Source organism: Gobio gobio (assembly GCF_949357685.1).
Source record: "Gobio gobio genome assembly, chromosome: 24".
Classification (NCBI taxonomy): Eukaryota; Metazoa; Chordata; class Actinopteri; order Cypriniformes; family Gobionidae; genus Gobio; species Gobio gobio.
The window spans coordinates 6,887,066-6,896,815 of NC_137120.1; positions in this window are offsets into that span (position 1 = coordinate 6,887,066).

The following is a 9,750-nucleotide window of genomic DNA, read 5'->3' on the forward strand; positions in this document are numbered from 1 at the left end:
CCAATACCTGCCTTTAGGGCATAAACCAAGGATCTTTCCACATAACTAAAGCACGAAAGCATCGCCGCGTGACTTCCATCATGCGGAGCAGGTATGCCCTCAGGGAAACCCCTTGGTTATGAGCCACCACTGTCACGGTCTCATGCTCAGCAGGCCAAAAAGGTATCCCCGTCGGACGCAGCTGCCATGAAACCTAACAGATTCTGCCATGGTGCCAGTCCCTCAAGACTGACCTCTGACATACCGCGAACAGCAAGCACAGTGCCCTGAAGCATGAAGGCGCAGGAAACAACTGGCCTGACTGCTCTTGGACCCTCCTCGGAAGGGGCGCAAACCCCAGGGCCACTACGTTTTCCGGGTGGAACCTGAGATATGAGCTCGTCAGAAATATTAGAGATACCAGTCTCTCGAGACTGGCCTCTGGCCACAAGCAGCAAGCACAGTGCCCTGAAGCACGAAGGCGCAGGAAACAACTGGCCTGACTGCTCTAGGACCCTCCTCGGAGGGGGCGCACATCCCAGGGCCACTACGTTTTCCGGGTGAAACCTGAGATATGAGCTCGTCAGAAATATTAGAGATACCAGTCTCTCGAGACTGGCCCGTGGCCACAAGCAGCAAGCACAGTGCCCTGAAGCACGAAGGCGCAGGGAACAACTGGCCTGACTGCTCTAGGACCCTCCTCAGAGGGGGCGCACATCCCAGGACCACTACGTTTCCGGGTGGAACCTGAGATCTGTGCTCGTTAGGGACCACTGCGCCCCGAAACACACAAGGTGGCAGGGTTGGCAGAATGGTCCCCCTGAGGGCACCGAAGGGAGACGGGCACCGTATAATGAGGTGGACACCGCCTTCCTACGGAAGGGACCCTCAGAGACATGATATTTATATCGTCAGAAATATTAGAGATACCAGTCTCTCAAGACTGGCCTCTGGTGTACCACAAGCAGCAAGCACAGTGCCCTGAAGCACGAAGGCGCAGGGAACAACTGGCCTGACTGCTCTAGGACCCTCCTCGGAGGGTGCGCACATCCCAGGACCACTTCGTTTCCGGGTGGACCCTGAGATATGTGTTCGCCAGAGACCACTGCGCCCCGAAACACATGAAATGGCGAGGTTGGCAGAATGGTCCCCTTGAGGGCCCCGAAGGGAGATGGGCAGCGTATAATGTGGTGAACACCGCCTTCCTACGGAGGGTTTCCCTCAGAAACCTGACATTGATGGCATCAGGAGTTTTACTTTGACAAAGCCCTCTTTATGACAATAACGGTCTTTCAATACCGCCTTGCCTGAAGAGAACTTCACTCTGCTTCCACATTTTGGAATTAGAAAGGGCATGAAGCACTCAGCGCATGCTCTTACCATAACCATGGATTTTTAGAAATATGTATATATATGTTCCATATATAAAGAATTCTCAAGCCACAAAGAAATATGATTTAATTTGTCAAAATGAAATGCATTCAAAACCACTCAGATGTTCACTCTTTTGGCTGAATATTCATTGGCATGAAAAATGCAAAGAGGAGTCAAACATAGGAACAGAGAAAAAGGCTTCTCTTTTTCTTTTTCTCTTCCTTCTTTCCCCCATTTATAAATGCATTGTGGCAACATGATCTACGTGTTGCCTCTGCAAACACGAGATCCATTGATTTCTCTTATATTTCAGAATGTAATCTACGTGTTGCCTCGGCAAACACGAGCTCTGTCCATTATATTTTTTTTTAGCAGACCCTGATCTATGCGCTGCCTCGGCAAAACGCAAGATCAAACGCTACTATATTGCAGACTGTAATCTACGTGTTGCCTCGGAAACACGAGCTCTGCAAATCCGTTACATTCTTAGCAGTCTACACGCTGCCTCGGCAAAACGTGAGATGCAGTGTTTATATTGCAGACTGTAATCTACATGTTGCCTCGGCAAATATGAGATCCGAGTCGTTATTTTCTCTTTTTCGCTACGTGCTTTTCTTACACATTTGAGAAATTTATCAATGAATGTCCGCCCACTCCTTTTTTATGAAAGCTGACGCACATACATATGTCTCTGCGCTTCACCCGGGGCGGAAGGAACCGCAAGCGTGCTTCCAACCCTGAGATGAAACACTGGATCCGGCAGGTGAAGGCAGAGAAAGGGCGATGCCCGTCTCTAACCCCTCTGCCGGACCTATTTGCGATCCCCACGACTGAAGCCGCCGCTCTGCCTCGACAGAAGGGACCTGAGCCGCGGGGAACGCGAGCCGAAGCGCCCTCGTCGGAGAGCGCCCGGCGGCTTAACGAACAGTCAACACACACAGAATATGCATCCCCACCCGTAATGAAATGAGGGCAGGGATGAACACATCCAGTGAATTGCTGTCACGTTTGTTTTACTTTTATGTTTTTCTTTTACAAGAACAAAGGTGGAAAACTCCTGCCTAACTGTTTTTTTTTTTTTTTTTTAAAGACAGACAAAAAACACCAGTTTTTACAGACAAGATTCACACAGAGCGCTTCTTGAAGGCGAAGAAGCTAGTTCTGTCTGTGTTCACGGGTGCTTTATAGTTTCCGGTCTATGACGTCACCCGTCTATGACGTTCCGTCTGTCCATTGGACTGATTCCACAAGTGCTTCAAGACGCAATCACGCAGAAGCGTTCTCAAAGCGTTTTGACGCAGCGCGAGTTCCCTTGAAAGGGAACGTGGAAAATTCCACAGGACACATTTTCAAGAGGAAGTTGCATCATCTGGATCTGAAGGGTCTTCAGGTGTATTGATTTATTTGTGTGAATATTAGTTGATTTAATACTATTTAGTTGAATTTTTTTTTTTTTTGTAAGTTTTACAGTTACAACGAGTGAAAGTTATAGAAATGTCAGTTTTTCAATGTGGTTATAGTTAGGGAGCAAATCCACCACTAAGTGCTGCAGAAAAGCAGCCTGATGCAATGCACAACCAGAGAGGTAACAAAGAACACGGATGTGCACATTTCGAAGTGCACACCCAGAGGTCTCCACTAACCATTTTTACAGTGACGGCCATTAATCAGTATAAACCGGTGGTTCTCAAACTGGCGGCCGCCAGATGGCACCAGCGGGGCATAGAAATCCTAGAACATCTTTTTTTAATACCTGTATGCATAACAATGAGAAATATCAATAAATTAAATAAATTATACTGTAGTGGAGGGTTTTGGGGTGCCAACTTATAAGTGTACTTATAAGTAACATTTATAGCTAGTCAACCCTACATAGGATTCTGCTGGTTATGCTACTCTTTAACACAAACCCTGTTGAGCTAAAGGCAATAATATAAACAGATTACAATAAACCAATTTGCATTTCATTGGTGTTTGTATTCATTTCACTCTCTTCCCGTAACACACCCAAAAGGGAATGTTTTTTTTACCATTTTATAATAAGATAATTCCTCCATAGGTCTGTTCAAATAGATTAATACACAGAAAAAAATGTTTTAAATACTTTTTCTATAGGTACCTCTCCTACACCTGATTCATTCATACAAAGATTTAAATTAAATTAAATTGTTGCGATCACAACTGTATTATGCATTATCATCTCCAGTTTAATAACAACAGTGTAAACTCTTAATGATTCGTTCACACGCTCAGGATTTTCTCACTGTTCAAGGATTCAATAACTTTCAACAGTTCAAACATTTAATGATTCAGTTCAAACGCCCAGGGGCCCTGTCCCAAATGGCACACTTCTCTGCACTGTCGGTCTTGTGGACTAAAAATGGCTGCCGCGTGCGTGTGTCCCTTTTGTCATTTTAGGTCTGCGCAGTTGCCGAGCCCGCGCTGACGCGAGCTCCGCAGCGGTCTTCTTCCCGACAGTCAAAGCGGCATCACGTCACGAAAGTGCAGACTCGTAGGAAGACTTCAAATAGTTTAGGGCAGGGGTTTTCAAACCGGGGTCCAGGGACCCCCAGGGGTCCTCCAGAAGGTTCTAAGGGGTCCCCAGATAATTTCAGAGAATAAAAAGACAAACCAAAAATTGATAAAGTCTACCGAACATTCAAACTGTTTCATTTCTTAATGTTTCTCTCCATTCTTGCCGTAAACACTTTCCAGAATTGTATATGTTTGTGTTGTATCTTTATAGTAAGTTATTCTCACCTTTGTCTCGCTCACTGGAGTTGTAAGTCACTATTCTTAACGCAGTACGGACGCTGCTATACATAAAATCATTGTGAAAGTTGCTTATATAAATAATTTTTAGTTCTTCAGATTTATACATCCAACATTAAGTATAGCCAATTTAAGTTTGGAAACAATATGTTGTATTTATAATGTCACTTACTATTTATCTAACAGTTTAAATGTTTTTTTTCCATATGTGACCGGTCTGGATTGTCGCTCTGCGTTGTGTTGTGTTGACAATTAAAGCAGACCGGACAACAGAAATTCCTCAGACCAATTATTATTCTGGGTGAATAAAAAAAGACACGTGAAAAAGAGGCCTTCACCGTTTCACCATTGGCCTTTCCCCAGCCGCGCTTACCGCGAACTGCACTTCATATTACAATTTTCAGATTGCATATGACCAGATTAACAATATTTAAAAATTTTCTTAAATTCAAAACAATATTAACAGAAACATGGATGTAAAACATACCTGGGTGAATAAAAAAAGACACGTGAAAAAGAGGCCTTCACCGTTTCACCATTGGCCTTTCCCCAGCCGCGCTTACCGCGAACTGCACTTCATATTACAATATTCAGATTGCATATGACCAGATTAACAATATTTAAAAATTTTCTTAAATTCAAAACAATATTAACAGAAACATGGATGTAAAACATACCTGGGTGAATAAAAAAAGACACGTGAAAAAGAGGCCTTCACCGTTTCACCATTGGCCTGTCAGTCAAAACAGATAATTTTAGCCACAGATCTTGGTAAAACACATTTTCAAAACGAATACATATATTCTATTAGCCTTCAATAAGATTAAACTTCATTTCTAGCACAAAAATAGTTATTTAATGGCAAGAAAAAACTTTTAGCTTCTTAGAGAGAGCTCAAACAAAACTCACCTTTCCCCAGCCGCGCTTACCGCGAACTGAAGGAAAGCAACCGGAACTCATTTCTTAAAGGGGACACGTACCATATTCAACAATTACAACAAACACTTTAGAAATGCATATAGAAACATAGAAAACAGCTCAAATAACAGAAAATAATATTAAAAGAATACAAAATAATTGTGTAAATTGATAAAGAGAGAGATTTTGTGAAATTAATAAATTGATATAACATCTGTTACATTCACCTCCCCTAATTTCACCAAAATTCTCCAAATGCATAAAGAGGATTTCCTAAAGAATCACAATCACAAAAACAATAGTTACAGCAATGAAAGCTATCTGTCTTAACAGATACAGAGAAATTTGAGGGTGATCAGGCCTCAAAACCTTCTAGTAAAGTATGTTGCCAAGTACACCATACCACACTTAACCTTTGCAACAAATCCTCATTCACATTATTCTTTTATCTCAAAGAAAAATGTATCTCAAAAAGAGAAAAAAAAGAAAGAAAGTGAACTTCCTACTCAATCATGAAAATTAGAATAGGCTTAAAAGGGACTGTGACTTTTTATGGAACTTGTTTGACAAGTTTGCCATCTTAAATGGTTTGTGGGCCATGGTCTCAATCAAACGGTTGACTTTCTTTACTACTCTGCCAGCCCGCGTTGTAATTGTGCCTTGCGCTTGCTCAGAACCTGACATTGACACATCATCACAGACGGGTAAATCGGAGTCAGTAATACCTGAATTGGTAAAGTCAACTGTTGCCGATACATTGTCACAATCAGAAGGTCCTGTGTTCAGTGTTTTCTCAGGGAACATCTGGTTTTGACTGTCTTCACCAGAAGTAACACAGTAAGTGTCATCACTTTCATTTTCCTCCAGTTCCATTTGTATGCGTTTTGTTTTCAGGATCCTCATCCTCCAAGGAATCAGTGGAATTAGTTGATCGGCTCTCACACTCAGAATCACTCAAGTAATCGGCAACCATTGATCCACATGTTTCATCCTCAGGACATGTCACTGGTAAGAAACTGATGTCCAAGAGCATATTCCGATGTACCACTTTGGTGTGTCCTTTACCATCCTTCACTTTGTATATGTGTGTTTGAGGGTCATTATCCACAATGGTGTACACTGTAGGTTCCCATCTGTCTGCCAACTTTCTTTTCCCTCTTTCTCCTTTATTGGCAATGAGCACTCTATCTCCATTGTTCAAATGTACTCCCTTGATCTTGCGGTTATAAATCTTTGTCTGTTTATTATGTTCTCGTACAGCATGTTTTTGAGCAATTTCGGCTGCTTCGTGAAGATGAGACATTAAAGTTGCAACATAGCTGCTGTAATCAACAATCACTGGATCCTTCGATACTTGCTTGAACATTACATTCACAGGTAATCGTGGGACACGTCCCAACATCAGTTGGAAAGGTGCGTAACCCGTCGTCTCATGTACTGTTGAGTTGTACGCGAAGGTCAGAGTCTGAATTTGTTGTGGCCACTTATCCTTGGATCTCAGGGGCAAGGAACGAAGCATACTTCCTAGGGTTCGGTTGAACCGCTCCGTGATGCCATTTCCCATCGGATGATAGGCAGTCGTGTGAGATTTGGAGACCCCAGAAAGTTTTAGCAATTCAGCAATGAGCTCACTCTCGAAATTTGTTCCTTGATCCGTGTGGATCCGCTCAGGGAAACCATACACGCAGAACACATGGTCCCATAACTTCAGAGCAACTTGCTTAGCCGTCTGATTGATGCAAGGAAAGGCGTGTGCAAGTTTAGTGAAATGGTCCGTCAGGACCAACACATCCACTGAACGCTGTTTATTATCTTCTGCACTCCAAAAGTCAAGACAAACCAACTCCATAGGTGCAGAAGTTTTAATGCTTTCCAGAGGAGCTCGAGCAGCTGGCTCAGGTGTTTTTGCTAGAACACACCTCTTGCAACACTTCACGTATTCTCTGATCTCACGCTCCATCTTGGGCCAGAAGAAGCGCTGTCTCGCCAAGTGAACTGTTCTAGCCTGTCCTTGGTGTCCAGCAAGATCATGAAGACAGAACATACTGATGTCTTCTCTGTCTGCTCATTGGATCCTTAGTTACCCTGTATAAAATCCCATCACACATTTTTAGCCGCTCCCATTGCTTGACAAGGGTCAAAGCTCTGTAGTCAAGCTTTTCTCTCTCTCTTCTTGAAGGACGTCTTTTACGAAGTACAAAAGGGAGAACCTTGGAAATGGTGAGGTCGAGTTCTTGACTTCTTTGCAACTCATCATGAGAGAACATAGACAAAGGCTGTTCACCTTGGCTAGTGTCTGCAACCTGCTGAACTAACTGCACTAATTGAACTGCTCGCGTCCTTGTCGCCGTTTCCCAGTCATCCTGGACTTGGCAAAGTGTCTCAACAGCTACTGGATCACATGACTGCAGATGACAACTTGATTGACATCCAACCTGATCATTTATCTTATGGCACTCAACCTTCAGACGAAACACATCCTGTATTCCTTCTTCACCTACAGCATCGGCTTCAGTAAGTAATCGTTTGTAACTCTCATTCATGAGCCTATGACTAATTGACCTTGCGAATGGATCTCTGCTTAAGGTATCAGCCACAATGCTCTTGACTCCTGCGATATGTTTTATGTCGAAAGAATAAGGGGCTAATTTCGAAACCCACCTTTGTTCACAGGCATCGAGTTTTGGCTTAGTCATAATGTGCGTAAGTGGATTGTTGTCAGTCCAAACTGTGAAGCTGTGCCCCTTGAGCCAGTGGCTGAACTTTTCGCACACACTCCACTTCAAAGCCAAAAACTCGAGCCTATGCGCAGGGTACTTTTTCTGTGACGCAGACAGGGTTTTGCTGGCGAAGGCAATTGGCCGAGCTACTTCTTCCCCAGCTGGAACTTGGGACAGTACAGCACCTAGCCCGTCTAGAGATGCGTCAGTTGAAAGAATCAGAGGTCTGGAGAAATCGGGATGCGCAAGCACAGCACAGTTCAACAACTTTTCCTTGAGTGTATTGAAAGCAATATCACATTCTTCTGTCCAATCACTTGGATTCAGCTTTCTGAATGTGCCAACAGGCTTCTTAACTTTCTCTTTACCCCTTCTCTTCTGACCCGCAGTTAGAGCAAAGAGAGACTTGGCAATCGAAGAACAATTAGGAATAAAGTGTTGATAGTAGAAAATCATTCCTAAAAATGACTTGATTCTTCGCGCTGATGGAGTGCAACCATCTTCCTCCATAAGTTGCAGCTTGGACATTTCGGATATAACATCCACCTTCGTGAAGTCCACAGAGACACCATGGCCAGAAATAACATGACCCAAGAATTTCACTGAATCACGCAAGAAATGACACTTTTTGGGACTCAATTTGAGGTGATGTAACCTTAGCCGCTGAAAAACCATTTCAAGCCTGCTCAAAGCCTCTTGTTCAGTGGGCGCGAACACAAGCAAATCATCTAAATAGCAGAGCAAACTGCTGAAGTTCATATCCCCAAAAATGCTAAGCATCATCCGCATGAACGAAGCTGGGCTGTTGCACAGTCCTTGTGGCATGCGGTTATACTCATGTAGTCCCATGGGAGTAATGAAAGCAGTGTATTTCTTGTCTTGTTCATGCATGGGCAAGTTGTAGAATCCGGAGGTTAAGTCCAGAGTGCTGAAGTAATTGTTACCTCCTAAAGCAGCAAGGCAGTCGGACTGATGAGGGAGTGGGTGAGCATCTTTGAGTGTTCTTGCATGAAGCCACCTGAAGTCTGTACAGATGCGGAGGCCTCCATCCTTTTTCCACACAAGTACCAGAGGTGATGCGTATTCGCTTACTGATTTTCTAATTATCCCTTGCTCCTCCATTTCAGTTAACACCTGACGCAACTTCTGGTAATGAGCAGGAGGGATCCTCCGATATGGCAACCGGAAGGGCCTCTCATCTGTAAGTCGGATACGGTGTTCAAATTCCTTAGACTCACCACAGTCTAAAGGATGCTTCGAAAACACGTCATTGTAATTCACCAATAACTGTACAAGTTTCTCTTTGGATGCATCAGTGACTTTGCAGAGATCAATGTTAATTTCGCTCAACCCAACATCTTGCAGTCTCAAATTTGAGGCACAATTTGGAGTAGCTTGCATCTCTGAACTAACGTCCTTTATCTTTCCAGTGCCCTGCAAGACTGGGAAATCTTCGACAGCCAGACAAGGTGAAACATCTGCCAATTTCTGATTCTTTCTTAGCGTGACAGGTTGGTCTGACAAATTGGTTATTTTCATAGGTACCCACCTATCACCCCACATAGATGTTATCACGCGGGCTACCATGATATTTCTTGGCATAGTCTTGGAGGAAGTTGGTTCAATGAGAATGGTGCTCCCAAGGGACAATGGAGTGTTGCTGGGCAGTCTTCCCCACACTAAATGTTCTTGTCTAGCAGCAAGAGTGACAGCATGCTGGAGCTTTACTGTTCCAATTTTGCTAGGGATCTCATCATGTCGCCAGCGTGTGAGATTTGACATCACATCCAAAAAGTGTTCACCATCCGGTGATAACTGTGTAGCACTCTGCGATATGAAGTCCCAATACTCATCTGTGTCCTTCATTCGATTCACAATATGCTTGATCAAGTTGGTACCAAGAATTAAATCATCATGTTGTCCAGGAACAACGAGAATTGGAACTCGACAGCTGATGCCATACACTTTCATGCCAACTTCGTACAAA